Genomic DNA, 22880 nt, shown 5'->3' with positions numbered 1-22880 from the left:
CCACCCCCACACTCAGTACCTCACTGACCTCCTCCACCCCCACCCTCAGTACCTCACTGACCTCCTCCACCCCCACACTCAGTACCTCACTGACCTCCTCCACCCACACCTCAGTACCTCACTGACCTCCTCCACCCCCACACTCAGTACCTCACTGACCTCCTCCACCCCCACACTCAGTACCTCACTGACCTCCTCCACCCACACCTCAGTACCTCACTGACCTCCTCCACCCCCACACTCAGTACCTCACTTACCTCCTCCACCCCCACACTCAGTACCTCACTGACCTCCTCCACCCCCACACTCAGTACCTCACTGACCTCCTCCACACTCAGTACCTCACTGACCTCCTCCACCCTCAGTACCTCACTGACCTCCTCCACCCCTCAGTACCTCACTGACCTCCTCCACACTCAGTACCTCACTGACCTCCTCCACCCCCACACTCAGTACCTCACTGACCTCCTCCACCCTCAGTACCTCACTGACCTCCTCCACCCTCAGTACCTCACTGACCTCCTCCACCCTCAGTACCTCACTGACCTCCTCCACACTCAGTACCTCACTGACCTCCTCCACCCTCAGTACCTCACTGACCTCCTCCACCCTCAGTACCTCAATGACCTCCTCCACCCTCAGTACCTCACTGACCTCCTCCACCCCCACACTCAGTACCTCACTGACCTCCTCCACCCCCACACTCAGTACCTCACTGACCTCCTCCACCCCCACACCTCAGTACCTCACTGACCTCCTCCACCCCCACACTCAGTACCTCACTGACCTCATCCACCCCCACACTCAGTACCTCACTGACCTCCTCCACCCCCACACTCAGTACCTCACTGACCTCCTCCACCATCAGTACCTCACTGACCTCCTCCACCCTCAGTACCTCACTGACCTCCTCCACCCTCAGTACCTCACTGACCTCCTACACCCCCACACTCAGTACCTCACTGACCTCCTCCACCATCAGTACCTCACTGACCTCCTCCACCCTCAGTACCTCACTGACCTCCTCCACCATCAGTACCTCACTGACCTCCTCCACCCTCAGTACCTCACTGACCTCCTCCACCCTCAGTACCTCACTGACCTCCTCCACCCCCACACTCAGTACCTCACTGACCTCCTCCACCCTCAGTACCTCACTGACCTCATCCACCCTCAGTACCTCACTGACCTCCTCCACCCTCAGTACCTCACTGACCTCCTACACACTCAGTACCTCACTGACCTCCTCCACCCTCAGTACCTCACTGACCTCCTCCACCCTCAGTACCTCACTGACCTCCTCCACCCTCAGTACCTCACTGACCTCTTCCACCCTCAGTACCTCACTGACCTCCTCCACCCCCACACTCAGTACTTCACTGACCTCCTCCACCCCCACACTCAGTACCTCACTGACCTCCTCCACCCCCACACTCAGTACCTCACTGACCTCCTCCACCCCCACACTCAGTACCTCACTGACCTCCTCCACCCTCAGTACCTCACTGACCTCCTCCACCCTCAGTACCTCACTGACCTCCTCCACCCCCACACTCAGTACCTCACTGACCTCCTCCACCATCAGTACATCACTGACCTCCTCCACCCTCAGTACCTCACTGACCTCCTCCACACTCAGTACCTCACTGACCTCCTCCACCCTCAGCACCTCACTGACCTCCTCCACCCTCAGTACCTCACTGACCTCCTCCACACTCAGTACCTCACTGACCTCCTCCACCCTCAGTACCTCACTGACCTCCTCCACACTCAGTACCTCACTGACCTCCTCCACCCTCAGCACCTCACTGACCTCCTCCACCCTCAGTACCTCACTGACCTCCTCCACCCCCACACTCAGTACCTCACTGACCTCCTCAACCCTCAGTACCTCAATGACCTCCTCCACCCTCAGTACCTCACTGACCTCCTCCACCCTCAGTACCTCACTGACCTCCTCCACCCCCACACTCAGTACCTCACTGACCTCCTCCACCCTCAGTACCTCAATGACCTCCTCCACCCTCAGTACCTCACTGACCTCCTCCACCCCCACACTCAGTACCTCACTGACCTCATCCACCCCCACACTCAGTACCTCACTGACCTCCTCCACCCCCACACCTCAGTACCTCACTGACCTCCTCCACCCCCACACTCAGTACCTCACTGACCTCCTCCACCCCCACACTCAGTACCTCACTGACATCCTCCACCCTCACCCTCAGTACCTCACTGACCTCCTCCACCCTCAGTACCTCACTGACCTCCTCCACCCCCACACTCAGTACCTCACTGACCTCCTCCACCATCAGTACCTCACTGACCTCCTCCACCCTCAGTACCTCACTGACCTCCTCCACCCTCAGTACCTCACTGACCTCCTCCACCCCCACACTCAGTACCTCACTGACCTCCTCCACCCTCAGTACCTCACTGACCTCCTCCACCCTCAGTACCTCACTGACCTCCTCCACCCCCACACTCAGTACCTCACTGACCTCATCCACCCCCACACTCAGTACCTCACTGACCTCCTCCACCCTCAGTACCTCACTGACCTCCTCCACCCTCAGTACCTCACTGACCTCCTCCACCCTCAGTACCTCACTGACCTCCTCCACCCTCAGTACCTCACTGACCTCCTCCACCCCCACACTCAGTACCTCACTGACCTCCTCCACCCCCACACTCAGTACCTCACTGACCTCCTACACCCCCACACTCAGTACCTCACTGACCTCCTCCACCCCCACACTCAGTACCTCACTGACCTCCTCCACCCCCACACTCAGTACCTCACTGACCTCCTCCACCCTCAGTACCTCACTGACCTCCTCCACCCTCAGTACCTCACTGACCTCCTCCACCCCCACACTCAGTACCTCACTGACCTCCTCCACCATCAGTACCTAACTGACCTCCTCCACCCTCAGTACCTCACTGACCTCCTCCACCCCCACACTCAGTACCTCACTGACCTCCTCAACCCTCAGTACCTCAATGACCTCCTCCACCCTCAGTACCTCACTGACCTCCTCCACCCTCAGTACCTCACTGACCTCCTCCACCCCCACACTCAGTACCTCACTGACCTCCTCCACCCTCAGTACCTCAATGACCTCCTCCACCCTCAGTACCTCACTGACCTCCTCCACCCCCACACTCAGTACCTCACTGACCTCCTCAACCCTCAGTACCTCAATGACCTCCTCCACCATCAGTACATCACTGACCTCCTCCACCCTCAGTACCTCACTGACCTCCTCCACCCCCACACTCAGTACCTCACTGACCTCCTCCACCCTCAGTACCTCAATGACCTCCTCCACCCTCAGTACCTCACTGACCTCCTCCACCCCCACACTCAGTACCTCACTGACCTCATCCACCCCCACACTCAGTACCTCACTGACCTCCTCCACCCCCACACCTCAGTACCTCACTGACCTCCTCCACCCCCACACTCAGTACCTCACTGACCTCCTCCACCCCCACACTCAGTACCTCACTGACATCCTCCACCCTCAGTACCTCACTGACCTCCTCCACCCTCAGTACCTCACTGACCTCCTCCACCCCCACACTCAGTACCTCACTGACCTCCTCCACCCTCAGTACCTCACTGACCTCCTCCACCCTCAGTACCTCACTGACCTCCTCCACCCCCACACTCAGTACCTCACTGACCTCCTCCACCCCCACACTCAGTACCTCACTGACCTCCTCCACCCTCAGTACCTCACTGACCTCCTCCACCCTCAGTACCTCACTGACCTCCTCCACCCTCAGTACCTCACTGACCTCATCCACCCTCAGTACCTCACTGACCTCTTCCACCCTCAGTACATCACTGACCTCCTCCACCCCCACACTCAGTACCTCACTGACCTCCTCCACCCCCACACTCAGTACCTCACTGACCTCCTCCACCCCCACACTCAGTACCTCACTGACCTCCTCCACCCCCACACTCAGTACCTCACTGACCTCCTCCACCCCCTCACTCAGTACCTCACTGACCTCCTCCACCCCCACACTCAGTACCTCACTGACCTCCTCCACCCTCAGTACCTCACTGACCTCCTCCACCCCCACACTCAGTACCTCACTGACCTCCTCCACCATCAGTACCTAACTGACCTCCTCCACCCTCAGTACCTCACTGACCTCCTCCACCCCCACACTCAGTACCTCACTGACCTCCTCCACCCCCTCACTCAGTACCTCACTGACCTCCTCCACCCCCTCACTCAGTACCTCACTGACCTCCTCCACCCTCAGTACCTCACTGACCTCCTCCACCCCCACACTCAGTACCTCACTGACCTCCTCCACCATCAGTACCTAACTGACCTCCTCCACCCTCAGTACCTCACTGACCTCCTCCACCCCCACACTCAGTACCTCACTGACCTCCTCAACCCTCAGTACCTCAATGACCTCCTCCACCCTCAGTACCTCACTGACCTCCTCCACCCCCACACTCAGTACATCACTGACCTCCTCCACCCTCAGTACCTCAATGACCTCCTCCACCATCAGTACCTCACTGACCTCATCCACCCCCACACTCAGTACCTCACTGACCTCCTCCACCCCCACACTCAGTACCTCACTGACCTCCTCCACCCCCACACTCAGTACCTCACTGACATCCTCCACCCTCAGTACCTCACTGACCTCATCCACCCTCAGTACCTCACTGACCTCCTCCACCCCCACACTCAGTACCTCACTGACCTCCTCCACCATCAGTACCTCACTGACCTCATCCACCCTCAGTACCTCACTGACCTCCTCCACCCTCAGTACATCACTGACCTCATCCACCCCCACACTCAGTACCTCACTGACCTCCTCCACCCTCAGTACCTCACTGACCTCCTCCACCCTCAGTACCTCACTGACCTCCTCCACCCCCACACTCAGTACCTCACTGACCTCCTCCACCCCCACACTCAGTACCTCACTGACCTCCTCCACCCTCAGTACCTCACTGACCTCCTCCACCCTCATTACCTCACTGACCTCCTCCACCCTCAGTACCTCACTGACCTCCTACACACTCAGTACCTCACTGACCTCCTCCACACTCAGTACCTCACTGACCTCATCCACCCTCAGTACCTCACTGACCTCCTCCACCCTCAGTACCTCACTGACCTCCTCCACCCTCAGTACCTCACTGACCTCCTCCACCCTCAGTACCTCACTGACCTCCTCCACCCCCACACTCAGTACCTCACTGACCTCCTCCACCCCCACACTCAGTACCTCACTGACCTCCTCCACCCCCACACTCAGTACCTCACTGACCTCCTCCACCCCCACACTCAGTACCTCACTGACCTCCTCCACCCTCAGTACCTCACTGACCTCCTCCACCCTCAGTACCTCACTGACCTCCTCCACCCCCACAATCAGTACCTCACTGACCTCATCCACCCCCACCCTCAGTACCTCACTGACCTCCTCCACCCCCACACTCAGTACCTCACTGACCTCCTCCACCCCCACACTCAGTACCTCACTGACCTCCTCCACCCCCACACTCAGTACCTCACTGACCTCCTCCACCCCCACACTCAGTACCTCACTGACCTCCTCCACCCCCACACCTCAGTACCTCACTGACCTCCTCCACCCCCACACTCAGTACATCACTGACCTCCTCCACCCCCACACTCAGTACCTCACTGACCTCTTCCACCCTCAGTACCTCACGGACCTCCTCCACCCTCAGTACCTCACTGACCTCCTCCACCCTCAGTACCTCACTGACCTCCTCCACCCCCACACTCAGTACCTCACTGACCTCCTCCACCTTCAGTACCTCACTGACCTCCTCCACCCTCAGTACCTCACTGACCTCCTCCACCCCCACACTCAGTACCTCACTGACCTCCTCCACCCCCACCCTCAGTACCTCACTGACCTCCTCCACACTCAGTACCTCACTGACCTCCTCCACCCCCACACTCAGTACCTCACTGACCTCCTCCACCCCCACACTCAGTACCTCACTGACCTCCTCCACCCCCAAACTTCAGTACCTCACTGACCTCCTCCACCCCCACACTCAGTACCTCACTGACCTCCTCCACCCCCACACTCAGTACCTCACTGACCTCCTCCACCCCCACCCGCAGTACCTCACTGACCTCCTCCACCCCCACACTCAGTACCTCACTGACCTCCTCCACCCCCACACTCAGTACCTCACTGACCTCCTCCACCCCCACACTCAGTACCTCACTGACATCCTCCACCCCCACACTCAGTACCTCACTGACCTCCTCCACCCCCACACTCAGTACCTCACTGACCTCCTCCACCCCCACACCTCAGTACCTCACTGACCTCCTCCACCCCCACACTCAGTACCTCACTGACCTCCTCCACCCCCACACTCAGTACCTCACTGACCTCATCCACCCTCAGTACCTCACTGACATCCTCCACCCTCAGTACCTCACTGACCTCCTCCACCCCCACACTCAGTACCTCACTGACCTCCTCCACCCCCACACTCAGTACCTCACTGACCTCCTCCACCCCCACACTCAGTACCTCACTGACCTCCTCCACACTCAGTACCTCACTGACCTCCTCCACCCCCACACTCAGTACCTCACTGACCTCCTCCACCCCCACACTCAGTACCTCACTGACCTCCTCCACACTCAGTACCTCACTGACCTCCTCCACCCCCACACTCAGTACCTCACTGACCTCCTCCACCCCCACACCTCAGTACCTCACTGACCTCCTCCACCCCCACACCTCAGTACCTCACTGACCTCCTCCACCCCCACACTCAGTACCTCACTGACCTCCTCCACCCTCAGTACCTCACTGACCTCCTCCACACTCAGTACCTCACTGACCTCCTCCACCCACACCTCAGTACCTCACTGACCTCCTCCACCCCCACACTCAGTACCTCACTGACCTCCTCCACCCCCACACTCAGTACCTCACTGACCTCCTCCACCCCCACACTCAGTACCTCACTGACCTCCTCCACCCCCACACTCAGTACCTCACTGACCTCCTCCACCCCCACACTCAGTACCTCACTGACCTCCTCCACCCCCACCCTCAGTACCTCACTGACCTCCTCCACCCCCACACTCAGTACCTCACTGACCTCCTCCACCCACACCTCAGTACCTCACTGACCTCCTCCACCCCCACACTCAGTACCTCACTGACCTCCTCCACCCCCACACTCAGTACCTCACTGACCTCCTCCACCCACACCTCAGTACCTCACTGACCTCCTCCACCCCCACACTCAGTACCTCACTTACCTCCTCCACCCCCACACTCAGTACCTCACTGACCTCCTCCACCCCCACACTCAGTACCTCACTGACCTCATCCACCCCCACACTCAGTACCTCACTGACCTCCTCCACCCCCACACTCAGTACCTCACTGACCTCCTCCACCCCCACACCTCAGTACCTCACTGACCTCCTCCACCCCCACACTCAGTACCTCACTGACCTCCTCCACCCCCACACTCAGTACCTCACTGACCTCATCCACCCTCAGTACCTCACTGACCTCCTCCACCCTCAGTACCTCACTGACCTCCTCCACCCTCAGTACCTCACTGACCTCCTCCACCCCCACACTCAGTACATCACTGACCTCCTCCACCCCCACACTCAGTACCTCACTGACCTCCTCCACCCCCACACTCAGTACCTCACTGACCTCCTCCACCCCCACACTCAGTACCTCACTGACCTCCTCCACCCCCACCCTCAGTACCTCACTGACCTCCTCCACCCCCACACTCAGTACCTCACTGACCTCCTCCACCCCCTCACTCAGTACCTCACTGACCTCCTCCTGCACCCCCACACTCAGTACCTCACTGACCTCCTCCACCCCCAGACTCAGTACCTCACTGACCTCCTCCACCATCAGTACCTCACTGACCTCCTCCACCCTCAGTACCTCACTGACCTCCTCCACCCTCAGTACCTCACTGACCTCCTCCACCCTCAGTACCTCACTGACCTCCTCCACCCCCACACTCAGTACCTCACTGACCTCCTCCACCCTCAGTACCTCACTGACCTCCTCCACCCCCACACTCAGTACCTCACTGACCTCCTCCACCCCCACACTCAGTACCTCACTGACCTCCTCCACCCCCACACCTCAGTACCTCACTGACCTCATCCACCCCCACACTCAGTACCTCACTGACCTCCTCCACCCCCACACCTCAGTACCTCACTGACCTCCTCCACCCCCACACATCAGTACCTCACTGACCTCCTCCACCTCCACACTCAGTACCTCACTGACCTTCTCCACACTCAGTACCTCACTGACCTCCTCCACCCCCACACTCAGTACCTCACTGACCTCCTCCACCCCCACACTCAGTACCTCACTGACCTCCTCCACCCACACCTCAGTACCTCACTGACCTCCTCCACCCACACCTCAGTACCTCACTGACCTCATCCACCCACACCTCAGTACCTCACTGACCTCCTCCACCCTCAGCACCTCAGTACCTCACTGACCTCCTCCACCCACACCTCAGTACCTCACTGACCTCCTCCACCCTCAGCACCTCAGTACCTCACTGACCTCCTCCACCCCCACACTCAGTACCTCACTGACCTCCTCCACCCCCTCACTCAGTACCTCACTGACCTCCTCCACCCACACACTCAGTACATCACTGACCTCCTCCACCCCCACACTCAGTACCTCACTGACCTCCTCCACCCCCACACTCAGTACCTCACTGACCTCCTCCACCCTCAGCACATCAGTACCTCACTGACCTCCTCCACCCCCACACCTCAGTACCTCACTGACCTCCTCCACCCACACACTCAGTACCTCACTGACCTCCTCCACCCTCAGTACCTCACTGACCTCCTCCACCCTCAGTACCTCACTGACCTCCTCATCCACCCCCACACTCAGTACCTCACTGACCTCCTCCACCCTCACACCTCAGTACCTCACTGACCTCCTCCACCCCCACACTCAGTACATCACTGACCTCCTCCACCATCAGTACCTCACTGACCTCCTCCACCCTCAGTACCTCACTGACCTCCTCCACACTCAGTACCTCACTGACCTCATCCACCCACACCTCAGTACCTCACTGACCTCCTCCACCCCCACACTCAGTACCTCACTGACCTCCTCCACCCCCACACATCAGTACCTCACTGACCTCCTCCACCCCCACACATCAGTACCTCACTGACCTCCTCCACACTCAGTACCTCACTGACCTCCTCCACCCCCACACATCAGTACCTCACTGACCTCCTCCACCCTCAGTACCTCACTGACCTCCTCCAGCCCCACCCTCAGTACCTCACTGACCTCCTCCACCCCCACACTCAGTACCTCACTGACCTCCTCCACCCCCACACTCAGTACCTCACTGACCTCCTCCACCCACACCTCAGTACCTCACTGACCTCCTCCACCCCCACACTCAGTACCTCACTGACCTCCTCCACCCCCACACTCAGTACCTCACTGACCTCATCCACCCCCACACTCAGTACCTCACTGACCTCCTCCACCCCCACACTCAGTACCTCACTGACCTCCTCCACCCCCACACTCAGTACCTCACTGATCTCCTCCACCCCCACACTCAGTACCTCACTGACCTCCTCCACACTCAGTACCTCACTGACCTCCTCCACCCCCACACCTCAGTACCTCACTGACCTCCTCCACACTCAGTACCTCACTGACCTCCTCCACCCCCACACCTCAGTACATCACTGACCTCCTCCACCCCCACACTCAGTACCTCACTGACCTCCTCCACCCCCACACTCAGTACCTCACTGACCTCCTCCACCCCCACACTCAGTACCTCACTGACCTCCTCCACCCCCACACTCAGTACCTCACTGACCTCCTCCACCCCCACACCTCAGTGACTCACTGACCTCCTCCTGCACCCCCACAATCAGCACCTCACTGACCTCCTCCACCCCCACACTCAGTACCTCACTGACCTCCTCCACACCCACCCTCAGTACCTCACTGACCTCCTCCACCCCCACCCCATCAGTACCTCACTGACCTCCTCCACCCCTACACTCAGTACCTCACTGACCTCCTCCTGCACCCCCACAATCAGCACCTCACTGACCTCCTCCACCCCCACACTCAGTACCTCACTGACCTCCTCCACACCCACCCTCAGTACCTCACTGACCTCCTCCACACCCACCCTCAGTACCTCACTGACCTCCTCCACCCCCACCCCATCAGTACCTCACTGACCTCCTCCACCCCCACACTCAGTACCTCACTGACCTCCTCCACCCCCACACTCAGTACCTCACTGACCTCCTCCACCCACACCTCAGTACCTCACTGACCTCCTCCACCCCCACACTCAGTACCTCACTGACCTCCTCCACCCCCACACTCAGTACCTCACTGACCTCCTCCACCCTCAGCACCTCAGTACCTCACTGACCTCCTCCACCCCCACACTCAGTACCTCACTGACCTCCTCCACCCCCACACGCAGTACCTCACTGACCTCCTCCACCCTCAGTACCTCACTGACCTCCTCCACCCTCAGTACCTCACTGACCTCCTCCACCCCCACACTCAGTACCTCACTGACCTCCTCCACCCCCACACCTCAGTACCTCACTGACCTCCTCCACCCCCACACTCAGTACCTCACTGACCTCCTCCACCCCCACCCTCAGTACCTCACTGACCTCCTCCACCCCCACACTCAGTACCTCACTGACCTCATCCACCCCCACACTCAGTACCTCACTGACCTCCTCCACCCCCACACTCAGTACCTCACTGACCTCCTCCACCCCCACACCTCAGTACCTCACTGACCTCATCCACCCCCACACATCAGTACCTCACTGACCTCCTCCACCCCCACCCTCAGTACCTCACTGACCTCCTCCACCCTCAGCACCTCAGTACCTCACTGACCTCCTCCACCCCCACACTCAGTACCTCACTGACCTCCTCCACCCCCACACTCAGTACCCCACTGACCTCCTCCACCCCCACACTCAGTACCTCACTGACCTCCTCCACCCTCAGTACCTCACTGACCTCCTCCACCCTCAGTACCTCACTGACCTCCTCCACCCCCACACTCAGTACCTCACTGACCTCCTCCACCCCCACCCTCAGTACCCCACTGACCTCCTCCACCCCCACACTCAGTACCTCACTGACCTCCTCCACCCCCACACTCAGTACCTCACTGACCTCCTCCACCCCCACACCTCAGTACCTCACTGACCTCCTCCACCCCCACACTCAGTACCTCACTGACCTCCTCCACCCCCACACTCAGTACCTCACTGACCTCCTCCACCCCCTCAGTACCTCACTGACCTCCTCCACCCCCACACTCAGTACCTCACTGACCTCCTCCACCCCCACACTCAGTACCTCACTGACCTCCTCCACCCCCACACTCAGTACCTCACTGACCTCCTCCACCCCCACACTCAGTACCTCACTGACCTCCTCCACCCTCAGTACCTCACTGACCTCCTCCACCCCCTCACTCAGTACCTCACTGACCTCCTCCACCCCCACACTCAGTACCTCACTGACCTCCTCCACCCCCACACTCAGTACCTCACTGACCTCCTCCACCCCCACACTCAGTACCTCACTGACCTCCTCCACCCTCAGCACCTCAGTACCTCACTGACCTCCTCCACCCTCAGTACCTCACTGACCTCCTCCACCCTCAGCACCTCAGTACCTCACTGACCTCCTCCACCCCCTCAGTACCTCACTGACCTCCTCCACCCCCACACTCAGTACCTCACTGACCTCCTCCACCCCCACACTCAGTACCTCACTGACCTCCTCCACCCCCACACTCAGTACCTCACTGACCTCCTCCACCCCCACACTCAGTACCTCACTGACCTCCTCCACCCTCAGTACCTCACTGACCTCCTCCACCCCCACACTCAGTACCTCACTGACCTCCTCCACCCCCACACTCAGTACCTCACTGACCTCCTCCACCCCCACCCTCAGTACCTCACTGACCTCATCCACCCTCAGTACCTCACTGACCTCCTCCACCCCCACACTCAGTACCTCACTGACCTCCTCCACCCCCACACTCAGTACCTCACTGACCTCCTCCACCCTCAGTACCTCACTGACCTCCTCCACCTCCACCCTCAGTACCTCACTGACCTCCTCCACCCCCACACCTCAGTACCTCACTGACCTCCTCCACCCCCACCCTCAGTACCTCACTGACCTCCTCCACCCCCACACTCAGTACCTCACTGACCTCTTCCACCCCCACACTCAGTACCTCACTGACCTCCTCCACCCTCACCCTCAGTACCTCACTGACCTCATCCTCCCTCAGTACCTCACTGACCTCCTCCACCCCCACACCTCAGTACCTCACTGACCTCCTCCACCCCCACACTCAGTACCTCACTGACCTCCTCCACCCCCACACTCAGTACCTCACTGACCTCCTCCACACTCAGTAACTCACTGACCTCCTCCACCCCCACACTCAGTACCTCACTGACCTCCTCCACCCCCACACCTCAGTACCTCACTGACCTCCTCCACCCCCACACTCAGTACCTCACTGACCTCCTCCACCCCTACACTCAGTACCTCACTGACCTCCTCCACCCCCACACTCAGTACCTCACTGACCTCATCCACCCCCACACTCAGTACCTCACTGACCTCCTCCACCCCCACACTCAGTACCTCACTGACCTCCTCCACCCTCACACTCAGTCACGGTCCCTGCGATCCACAGACACTGGTCAGCTCTCCATTCCCCGAACCAGACTGCGGACGTTCGGGGACAGAGCTTTCAGTGTGGCAGCTCCCACCCTCTGGAACTCCCTCCCTGCAGAACTCTGCAACACCCCAATTCTGGACTCATTCAAAAAACTCCTCAAAACCACCTCTTCAACAGAGAGAGAGGAATATAGAGAGAGCTAGACAGAGAGATAGACAGAGATAGATGGAGAGAGAGAGATTATTAAAAGTGTTATGCGGAAGGTAAGTGTGTGGGTGTATACACCCATCTAACCCTCTTATCTCTCCCGATGGACAATAAATATGGTGTCTGTGTCACTGTGTGTGTTGCCCCAAACGTTTCCCCCCCCCAATGCCACATACAATAATTACACTTCAGAATTCATCCCATCATTATGGTGCAAGTCGATCTTTGCCTCATCTGTCCATAGGATGTTGTTCCAGAACTGTACAGGCTTTTCTTTTGTATTTTTTATTTGTTTTGGCTAACTCTAATCTGGTCTTCCTGTTGTTGAGGTTCACCAATGGTTTACATCCGGTTGTGAACGGTCCTGAACTGACCAGTCACTGCTGAGGGCGAACATTATTGACCACCATTGTACCCAAGGAGCGTCTGCTCCTAAAGCGATCCCAGACGGGCGCTGACAGTGGGGGAAGGTGACACAAGAAGACGAAGAAGTCCATTGTTTTGACGAGAGCCTCTGAATGAATGGGAGCAGACGGCCATTTTGGATGATCATACAGAATCATGCGGTACACACATTACAAAAACCTTAATTTTCGATGGGATTTTTATAAACTTTGGACCTGTACTACATAATACTTCAGGCTATGGGACCGTTATGTTTTCCAGCTCCTACCTCTCAGCTGGAACTTAAAAAAGGCCTCTGGCCACCAGTAAAGAGAAATGTGAGTACAACACACTTTGTACTCTACTTGTACTCAAACCTCTGTTACTCTATTTCATTAGCACTAAAAAAAATTCTTTATTGTGTAAGACACTTCACAATGTTACCTTTCAAAAGACACCAGCCTTATGCATGTGCTATAAGTATAAAGTATAATACATCACAAATGACTTTGGGTATGCAATTGTCAAAAAAAAACTAAAAACTAGACGCATTTTTGCCCAATCCTTAAGTGGTTAATAGTGTACCAAACTGTTGATTTGGCCACACCTAATGTGTCTTCTATTCTATCTCTCTGGTGGGTTTGTTTAGATTATTCAGCCTAATGATGGTTTGCTTCACTGATAGTGACTGCTCTTTGGACTCCATGTTGAGAGTTGCCAGCAACAGATTCCCAATGCGATGCCACACTTGAAATGCCCTCTAGACCGTTTATCTGCTCCTTGTAAATGAATAATAAGGGGATAACACACACCTGGCCATGGACCAGCTCAGCAGCCAATTGTCCAATTAATTGTGATGCCTTTAAAAAAGGGGGAGGCAAATATTTAATTCATACACCTTTCACCTGATTTGGATGTAAATACCCTCAAATTAAAGCTGAAAGTCTGCACTTAAAGCACATTACATCGTGATTGTTTCATTTCAAATCCGTTGTGGTGGTGTACAGAGCCAACAATTTGAAATACAAATTGTGTTGACGTCCAAATATTTATGGACCTGACTGCATGCGTGTGTGTGTGTGTGTGTGTGTGTGTGTGTGTGTGTGTGTGTGTGTGTGTGTGTGTGTGTGTGTGTGTGTGTGTGTGTGTGTGTGTGTGTGTGTGTGTGTGTGTGTGCATGTGCGTGTGTGTGTGTGCGTGTGTGTCCATGTGTGTGTGTGTGTGTGTGTGTATGTATGTGTGATTTAAGGATGTGATTTAAAGTGTAACATAATGGCTACTCACATAGAGGCTACTCAAAAGTTATGTTGGCATGATAATCGATTACATATTGCATTCTCTAAACGTTGGATACTTTTAACATAATATCTGCTGGGCCCACAGCCAGATGGACCGCAGTCACAGTGAAGTCTGCACTCATACCGTTTAAAATATAAACACGAATGTGTCTAACTCTGAACATAAAGCTATACGTTCAATATCTGTGCCTTCAAGCTTTCAACGCGGCACCATTAGGAATCCACCGTTACCACAAATCACTGCAGATATGGATTCTGAGTCCAAAACATTCAAGGGAAAATCCACCCTAAAATAGAAATCACATATATCATTCCTATAATATTGTTAGGTTCAAGAACCATTGTGACGAAGAACCATAATAACTCCATTTTGAAATGTTTTGCACAGCCCGTGTATTTGCAGTTGTAAAGTCAATCCAAATCATTTGAAGTGTGAATAATATATCAGAAGAAAATATTCAAGCTCTACTGTCTTTAACTATGAATGCACACAACGCTCTAACTTACCATCTTTAGATAATAAAGTACTCAACCTTTACTGTCTTTAACTAGGAATGAACACAACACTCTAACTTACCATCTTTAGATAATAAAGTACTCAACTTCTACTGTCTTTAACTATGAATGAACACAACACTCTAACTCACCATCTTTATATAATAAAGTACTCAACCTCTACTGTCTTTAACTAGGAATGAACACAACACTCTAACTTACTATCTTTAGATAATAAAGTATTCAACCTCTACTGTCTTTAACACATCCTGTGCCAAAAACGAGTTTACTCGTTATTGCCCGCTAATCTAATAACGCCAACAACGAGTTTACTCGTTTTTATGATCGTTATTTCCTTTATTCACTATTGACATTCATAATTCATCCAGGAAGGCTCCAGGAGCCAGCTGGACTCTGTCTTATATTTCAACGCCTCAATACCGCCACCTGGTGGATTTCGGGCAAGTTGCACTCCACTCTAAACCGGCTGTGGCTTTTTTTTATGGTCCATTTGCATGTTCTGGTATCTGATTCTAGGGACATCTATGGATCTCAGGGAATGTATTCCCAGTGTCAGAAATACTGTGTATGTTACTAGGCTTGAGTAAATTGTAATGAACCAAATGAGAATATCAACTCAAAAATTGACCAGACCTGAAAAATCTAAGCAAATGAATAAATGGAAGATGATTAAACAGAAGGTTTTGATACAGTACTGAATCCTGCCATTCGGACACATGCTATTTGAAATATGATTATATGATATAGAACAGGGGTGGGCAACTTTGTATATGGTGAGGGCCACAAAATGTCCACAATCAATCTGGGGGGCCGCATTGTTTATCGGCAGTCCCGCCAGTAGTACCCCATCACTCAAATAGCCCTAATAGTCACAAGGTATATAAACAATTATAATTTGTTGTAACATTGTTTTTATTCCATTTCAAATGCATTTAGTAATGCAATTTCAACTTTATGAATTTATAAACAGCTGAATTTAAAAGTATTGCTGTGTAACCCCAAATATATACAAAAATTATCAATTATAATTAAGGCTTCTAATAAAATAAATGTATGAACTTAAAGCCCACTGCTCAACAAACACAAAGCAGCATTCCTGCTGCATTTCACTACAACAGTAAATCAAAAGTGCAATAATAAATGATTTTGTTAAATGTATAAACTTTTATCCTGCTACTAAACAAAACATTATAACACTGAAATGCATGTTATGGATATGAAGCACTCAGGAATGTTTTGTTTAGTAGCAGGATAAAAGTGTATACATTTAACAAAATCATTTATTATTGCACTTTTGATTTACTGTTGTAGTGAAATGCAGCAGGAATGCTGCTTTGTGTTTGTGTTATTAGTGTTATCTGAACACTACAAAAGTAAACAAGTAAAGTGCAAGTAAAGTAAAGTGCAATACTACATGCCTCCCATTGACCCTTTATCAAACTGGCATGACATTCACCCTCGCCCCACAGTGGGTCAATAATGGTTATAATAATAATAATAATAATAATAATAATAATAATAATAATAATAATAATAATAATAATAATAATAATAATAATAATAATAATAATAATAATAATAATAATAATAATAATAATAATAATAATAATAATAATAATGGTCCCCTCTCTACACCTCTCCATCATCTCCCCCCCCTCTCTACATCTCTTCATCATCTCGTCCCCCCTCTATACACCTCTTCATCATCTCCTTCCCCCCCTCTACACCTCTTCATCATCTCCTCCTCCCCCCTGTCTTTAATGAGACACTTGTGGTCTCTCCATTTAGCGCACAATAGCAGGAATGTCAACTTCAATGTTTGTGCATGCAATCTGCATCAGATGAAATAATGTTTCATCCGACAGCCTGTTTCTCTACTTTGACTTGATGTGCTTCATGTTTGAGAAATTGCTCTCACATATGTATGTGCTCCCAAACATACTGGCCATAGAGAGGGCAAAGTCCCTGAGGAGTGGGAAGCGGGGCTCAGGTAGCAGTTTCCAAAACGAAATTCCCCTCTCATTTATCTTTGCTTGAAAAAAAGGATCTGACTGTAGCTCGCACAGTTCAAGCTGCAACGGTGGGGGCTGCTCTGACACCGTAGCGGTGAGGGGGCCGGCAAACAGCGCTATCCTTGACTGCATGCCGTTGAAATCTTCAAACCGATCATTGAATTGCATTTGCAGTGTTTCAATGTCGCTCCTGTACTTTCCGACGGCTCAGCCATCGGATTTCTGTGTGTAGCTGCAAGTCGCCATAATCAGTGTCCATCTCTTCCAAAAAGGAGACAAACTTTCTATGGTTTAGTGACCTGTTGCCTCCACGAATTAGATTGGTAACCTTGGTAACCAAATCCATAACATGGCTGTAGTAGTCAAGCTTCTTGGCACAGAGAGCCTCCTATATCAGATTAAAAAAAAGAAAAACGATTTTTAACGACTCTCGCATATAATTTGACTACACTCGACTCGCATTGGTCATTATAGTGACGCACAATAGATGGAAATTATGTTAGCGAACTTACCTGATGTATAATGCAGTGCAGCATTGGACACTCAACGCCACTCTGCCTTAGAAGCCCGGCGAATCCTGTGCGTTTTCCTTTCATTGCCGGTGCGCCTGTAACTGTTCCGCAACAGTAAGTGACTTCCGGGGTAGGCCTGATTGGCCCCGACAGGCACGTGACGCGGCAAACTCAGTACGCGCAACGAGGCTGCTGAGAGCTGTCGCGCGGAAATAGGCTGTCTATTGCCATTCTCTAACACAAACTCTAACCTTAACCAGCTCCTTAACAGCGCCTAAACTTAACCGTTCTAACCTTAACCAACTCCGAAACAATGCCTAACCTTAACCTTAACCTTAACCATGCCTAACCTTAACCATGCCTAACCTTAACCGGCGAAAGAATACATGTTAAAAAAAAAATCATGTTAAAAAAAATAAATTTGATGGGATTCGAACTCGTCAACAACGGACCGCAGGATCGCAGGACCGCTGCTCTGCCAGGTGAGCTGAAGCGCCGAATGAAAGTCATAGCGGATTTGGACGGTTACATCATTCCGCAAGCTCTGCCGCTCCGCGGAGCGGAGCGTGCCGCGCGGCAGAGAAAGTTGCGCGTCACGTGCCTGTCGGGGCCAATCAGGCCTACTGTACCCCGGAAGTCACTTACTGTTGCGGATAAGCTATAAGCTGCGGGTGCTCCATCGGTAACAACAGCCGACAGTTTATCAAACCCCCCATATTGCTGCACGGCACTTTCAACAGCGTTTCATATGTCCACACTAGGGCTGACCCCTATTAGTCAAATAGTCGACTAATCGATCGAAAGGAGCCATAGTCGACTACCAACTCTTCTTAGTCGAATACAATACAAAAAAATAAAAAAAATAAAAAAATAAAAAAAATAAAAAATATTATAATTTTTATTTATTTTTTTTATATTGGCCTGGGGCCGCATGGAACGTCGGTGAGGGCCGCATGCGGCCCGCAGGCCGCCAGTTGCCCCTCCCTGATATAGAATATCAGGCCTAAAATGGTTATGCGATTAAAATGTGATTAATTATATTAATTAATTACAAATCCTGTAATTAATTAGATAAAAAAAATTAATCGCCTGACAGCACTAATAATAACGTTTGTAAACATTATTTCCCTGAAAACATGAAACGGAGTCACTCTGAGGGACTCATTTGTGAATATGAATAAATATATCAAAAATAAAGTATGATAATCCTTAGTATTGCATATATAAAGTGTTATAAGAGGAAAACTGGATCACTGGAGCACTGTTTACAACTAGAAATTATTTGTTTGGTTTGGTGTGTCAGTAAGGCCCGCAGAATTATCAACGACCCAATGGCTGAATTGGAGTGGGACGGTCACGTGACCCAAATCAGCCAATGGGAGCGAGGGTCTGGAGAGTGTGGGTCCGCAAAGTGTCGCGGTCCTGAGAGGGTCGGTGCTGTGGTCCTGCAGCTGGATGCATCTCCAGCCGAGGCTGCCGAGCAGCTCACTCGAGTCTCGCGAGTCGCGCTGCCTGTCACCTGTCCGAGCGAGGCCGGGGCAGCTGTGTGTGTGACGTCAGTCACTCGAGTAGTCAGAAGAAAGACCGCCAATATTACTGATACAAGTTGTTTAGCTAGCTAAGAAAAAACAAGGAAATGGAGGCAAAAAAAAGAGACTTTGCTCATATAACAGAGACTGGGACAAGAAGTATACGTGGCTGAGATCCGTTTCAGATGATCCCCAAAAGGTAGAATGCAGGATCTGCCACTGACAGGAGCTTCGCCATCACCCATGGAGGAGAGGGGGACGTCACGTATAGTTGTTCAGAGGAGCGCCTCTTCAGCAAGTCTGGCCCGACTATTATTGAGAACTGAATCAATCAGAGGGTCGGTTTGTTATAATAACAGAATACACAGGGAGTATCGCCGGGACACTGTCCAGAGGGAAGGGGGCAATAGAATCCGGAGGCTAATATCCCCAAAACCGGAGGTGAGTTTAATAAGATTAATAACAAAATTAGCTATATATAGCCTACCGTCTGCGTCGAATATGAAATAAAGGCATTTAAATAATAAATAAATGTATTTAATTTTAATTAGCAATAAAAAAAAACTTAAATACTTTAGCTGACAAAATTAACACTGATACTACTACTACTATTACTACTACTACTACTACTACTACTACTACTACTACTACTACTACTACTACTACTACTACTACTACTACTACTACTACTACTACTACTATGATTGATTGATTTCTTTCTTTGCCTTGTTTACACTACTATTATTATTATTATTATTATTATTATTATTATTATTATTATTATTATTATTATTATTATTATTAAATATTATTATTATTATTATTATTATTATTATTATTATTATTATTATTATTATTATTATTATTATTATTATTAATACTACTACTACTACTACTGCTATTAATAGCAGCAGGTACAGGTGAATAAGTGGTTCTGGAGTAGAACATGGAGACATATGGTGAGTCTCTAACGTCTCTGGGTGGGGTGAGGTCCAGACCTTGGAGGCTGCCCTGTGTGGGGGGGGGGGGGGGCTCTGTAGATGTGAGGGACCCAAGAGGTTGTCAGGGGGTGAGAGGTTGTGCAGGTGAGGATGGTAATGAGTGTGTAATTGGTCCAGAGGGAGGCCAGGGGGTGATGTGGTGTCAGGATGGGGTGTTAATAGTGCTGACTCCATCAATTACCTTCAGTGGGGGTCAACACGTAGAGTCATTTGGAGTCACTGGGGGACGGGGTTCTAAGATAGAATACATGTTTCACTATTAGAGAGATCTAACGTCTTGCTACGTGTCAAAAATGCAAAAAATAAACTGCCATGGTTCATGGTATCAGATATTTATATTATTATTATTTTTAGATTATATATTAGATTTAGATTATTAGATCATATATTGTAACTATTTATTGTAGGGCAAATATAACTGAGAGGGCATACATACCCTCATCTCGCACCTTGTTGCCCATATGCACATATCCATATTGTTTGCACTGCTTTTTTACTACCTGTACCACCCCTCCCCCATTCTGCTATGATGCCTTAATGCCCCCAAGGGGATCAATAAAGGAATATCTTATCTTATCTTATTAGGGAGATTCCTCTAAATCACTATCCAACTGTAACCTTCCTTGGAATAATACAGTACCTTCCAGTTGACCAGGTGCAATCCATTCAGATATACAACTACTTGTTTAAAATGTGTCATAATTAAGTATATACAACCAACCACTAGGTAATTATAATTCATATTACATTATGTCACCCCGCCGGTCCTATTGGACCGGCCATCGGACTTTCAACACCACTCATGAACAATACCCTATTGCATTTGTGCCTGTCTATGTTTATTAATTTGGTCTCTGTCATACTCACTAATCTGTTGTCTGTGTATCTGATGTCTGTGTTGTGCCCCATTGTCTAGTCTAGTGATGTCTCCCCTGTGTCTGTATCTATGTGTTATTTAGTCTCCTCATGTTTCAGTATGTTACCCCAGGCTGTTTCAGTCTTTTCCACGCAGCTGTGTCTTGTTCCCAATCACCCTCATGTGTCAATTAGTCTGTGTATATTAGTGTTGTCTGTCCTGCCTTCCTGTGCTGGATCATTGTTCATGTTACCCTCATCCTGTGTGCTGTCAACCTTTTGTTTCTCCGTTCTTATCAGTGAGTCAGTTTTGTATTGTTTGCCACGTTAAAGTAAAGTGCTTATTACTTTCATCCACGACTCGTGCTTCATCTATTTCATCCTCCACTACCTCTCCTCGTGTTAAGTCTGCATTCCGGGTTCTACTCATCTCTACCACCGACATGCCAACGAAACGTTCCAGGAATCGTAACAACATTCAACCCATTCCTCCAATCACATCTGTCACACAAAGTTTGTCCGAGGGAAGCAACCGATGTGATTGGAGGATCAAGAAAAGAGGGTGGTGATTGAGATAGGAATGTCAGTCGTGTCTAGGCTGGTAAAGATATGCCTCCAAAAGTGTGTAAACGGAAGTACAGGAAGTACCGGCTACAGGCTTTCCGGTTTCGACAAAATAATGATAGAAACGTGTGAAGTGCACAATATTTCCTCGTTTAAGCCACTGCAACGGCTTTGCCTGAAGAATTTACTACATGCCCGGGACGTTCTAGCTTGTTTGCAGACAGGATTCAGGAAAAGTTTGGTCCGTTCGGAGGCAGCTTCCATACACCGGAAATTCTACATTCATACACACTTTCGGCCGCAGTTCTTTACCAAGCTTTATCTCACGCAGTGTTAATTTTGGCAGCTATTTTCATTTTAGTTTTAGTCTTAGTCATGTGTCAAGTGCTCCTTTTTCATTTGCATCATATTTAGTCATCTTCATTTATTTTTCGTTTTTGGCAACTAAATGTCTGAGCATTTTAGTCTTAGTCAGTTTTTGTCTCAATTTTGTCTTTTTTGTTTTAGTCTAGATTTTGTAGACGAAAACGGATGACATTTTTGTCTATTTTTAGTTAATGTACAAAAAATTATATATATATATATTATATAAATTATAAAACTTTTTTTTCTTTTCTTTTTTACGGCTACTGTTTTATATATACTGTTTTTTAGTAATAACTAGAAAGTAATGGTATTTATTCAACAACAGGTGATTGTATAGATTAGTATTAGTATCATTAAAAGTTATATGCTCAACTATGCTTCACCCACGGAAAGGTTGTTGGCACATTGGTTCCACACGGACTTGAGACTCCGCCTCAGACTCTTATCATTTGACACTAAAAGCTAAACATTGTCACTAATTTCATTAATTGTGTGCGAGAGGTCGATCAGTTAGCCACATTACCGTGAGCTAGGTTAGCCACTAGCTAACGCGAGCTAGATGGAAATACAAACAATGTAACGTTACTGGTGAAAAAGTGATTTACCTTGGAATACTCCTTTGCCAACTTGCTGTACTTTGCTTGCAGGTCTGCAGCTGGATTATGAATAGTCCCAACTTTAGCCAAGGTAACGTTAAGCTAAAACTAGCTTTTCAAATAGCTCCATCTAATGCTAATAACACAGAGCTCCCTGTCACACTACTCTACTGGGTACGATGGCATTAAGAAAAGTTATAATTATTTTGTCTCGTCTTGTTTTAGT

At 50.9% G+C, this 22880-nt stretch overlaps 1 protein-coding gene across 1 annotated transcript in view; it reads right to left on the bottom strand.

Moving 5' to 3' along the window:
- LOC311240737 (galactose-1-phosphate uridylyltransferase-like) overlaps nucleotides 1-22880 on the bottom strand; it is a gene marked incomplete at both ends in the record, with an annotated part of 127964 nt that overhangs the window by 44875 nt on the left and 60209 nt on the right. The gene's annotated exons all lie outside the window — the stretch shown is intronic.

This window comes from Notolepis coatsorum (assembly GCF_963971535.1).
Source record: "Notolepis coatsorum genome assembly, chromosome: 14".
NCBI lineage: Eukaryota > Metazoa > Chordata > Actinopteri > Aulopiformes > Paralepididae > Notolepis > Notolepis coatsorum.
The sequence above is the reverse complement of the archived record's forward strand: the minus strand, read 5'-3'. Positions and strand labels throughout refer to the sequence as shown.